Source organism: Chrysochloris asiatica, unplaced genomic scaffold (assembly GCF_000296735.1).
Source record: "Chrysochloris asiatica unplaced genomic scaffold, ChrAsi1.0 scaffold00367, whole genome shotgun sequence".
In the NCBI taxonomy this organism is placed as follows: domain Eukaryota; kingdom Metazoa; phylum Chordata; class Mammalia; order Afrosoricida; family Chrysochloridae; genus Chrysochloris; species Chrysochloris asiatica.
In genome coordinates, this window is record NW_006408885.1 from 1,100,402 (window position 1) to 1,102,957 (window position 2,556).

The window sequence follows — 2,556 nt, forward strand, 5'->3', positions numbered from 1 at the left end:
TTAGAGGTGTGGGAAGGGGAGAAAATCTGTATAATCTATGCACCCCCACCACCAAGGCAGGCCAAACAGTGACCACCACACTACTCTTCTATAGTTACTATGAATGTGAGGGCACCCTCCTAGGTAACTGAACCTATAACCAATGAAACTGGGAGAGGCTTAACCCTCTTAGCTCAGCAACAAACCCAATTCAGAAATGCTGTTTATCAAAACAGACTAACCCTAGACTATTAATTGGCTCAAAAAGGGTTGTGTGTGTGGAAAATTTAACCTGAAAAGTTGTTGCTTAGAAATAGATAATCAAGCAGAATTGATAGCTGGAAAATATGGCCTTGGTGATAGAAACAATGCAGTACACCCCTTGATAAGAATTCAGCAAGATCAAGACTTCTTTATTGCAAATACCTTTTTATTTAACAACATAATTGGTAACTATACACATGGACATCACCAGATGGGATACACAGGAATCAAATTAATTATGTCTGGGAAAGAGATGAGAGACAATGGAGAACTTAAAATCATCAAGGTCAGGGTCCACTGTGGAACAGACCATTAATTGCTCATAAGTAAGTTTAAGTTTAAGTTTAAAAAAATTAAAACAAGTCCATGAGTGCCAAAATACAACCTTGAACGTATTCCATCTTAATTTAGATGTCATCTAAAGAACAGATTTGACAGACTGAACACTAATGACCAAAGACTAGATCAGTTGTGGGATGACATCAATGACATCATACTTGAAGAAAGAAAAAGGTCACTAAAAAGAAAAGAAAGAAAAGACCAAAAAAGATGTCAAAAGAGACAGTAAACATAGAGTAGCTAAAGTGAATGGATGTGATGATGAAGTTAAAGAACTGAAAAGAAGGTTTCAAAGACAGGCTTAAGAAGACAAAGTTAGTAATATAATGAAATGTGCAAAAGTCAAAAGGTATGAATATATTTGGCATTTCTGAAGTTAAAATAATTAAAGAAAAAAATTCAAGCCTCAAGTTATACTATTACGTATTCTATGAGCAAAGCATAACACTGATTGTGAGGATGAGGTAAGACAGTACAGAATTTCCTTCTGTTGTACACAGGGTCCATATGGGTTGGAACCAACTTGATATTACCTAATAATAACAACATGGGAAAAATATTGAATGATTGCAGGAAGCCTCCAAAGAAGATGGAAGGAATGCATGGAGTTTTTCTATCAAAAAGAATTGGTTGATGTTTATCCATTTTAGGATGTAACATAAAATCAAGAACTGATGGTATTGAAGGAAGAAGTCCAAGCTACACTGGAAGGCACTGGCAAAAATAAGACTCCAGGATTTGACAGAATACCAATTGAGATGTCTCAACAAATGGATACAATGCTGAAGTGCTCACTCATCTATGCCAAGAAATTTTAAAGACCTGGCCAACGAACTGGAAGAAATCCATATTTATGCCCATTTTAAAGAGAGCTGGACCAACAAAATGCAAAAATTATTAAACAATATCACTAATATAACAAGCAAGTAAAATTTTGCTGAGGATAATTAAAAACCATTGCATCAGTACATTGACAGGGAATTGCCAGAAATTCAAGCCAGATTCAGAAGAGAATGTGGAATGAGGGATATTATTGTTTGTGTCAGATGGATCTTGTCTGAAAGCACAGAATACCAGAAAGATGTCTGATTGTGCTTTATCTGCTGTGGAAAGACATTTGACTGTGTGGATCATAACAAATTATGGATAACATTGAGAAAAACTGGAAATGCAGAATACTTAATTGTGTTCAGTGTGGAACCTGTACATAGATGAAGAGGCAGTCATTTGTACAGAACAAGGGGATACTGAATGGCTTAAAATAAGGAAAGGTGTGCATCTGGGTTGTTATTTTTTCATCAGATGTATTCAATATATATGTGGAGAAAATCTGAAAAACTGGACTTTAATTTATCATGAATAACATGACATCAGGATTGGAGAAAGACTCATTGACAACCTGTGATATGCAGATGACACAAACTTGCTAGCTGAAATGGAAGAAAACTTTCATTTATTGATGAATATCAAAGACTATAATCTTTTGATTTGGCCGACCTCTTGTTATGGCGGCGGCTCCGGCTGCAGAGGGAGTGAGTTCCCCTGCAACTCCGGCTCCAGGTGCCGACAGCAATGATGAGTCTCCTGAAGTCGACGGAGAAGGAGTTGGAGCCGTGGGCGAAGAGAAGGACCCACTCGCGAAAGTAGCGGAGGCCGTTGGGGACAGCGAGGAGGATGGGGAGGATGTGTTCGAGGTGGAGAAGATACTGGACATGAAGACCGAGGGCAAACAGTATATGAACTCTATGAATGGCATGGAGACATTAAACCCCCTCCCCCAAAGAAAAACTACAGCCTTCAGTATGGATTGTACCTCAGTGTTAAAATCCTCACCCCTGGAGCAATAAATAACATCATGATAAATGGAGAAAAGTTTGAAGTTGTCAAAGACTTCATTTTGTTTTGATCCACAGTTATCCTCATGGAAGCAGCAGTTAGGAAATCAAACGGACGTGTATTGCATTAGGCAAATGT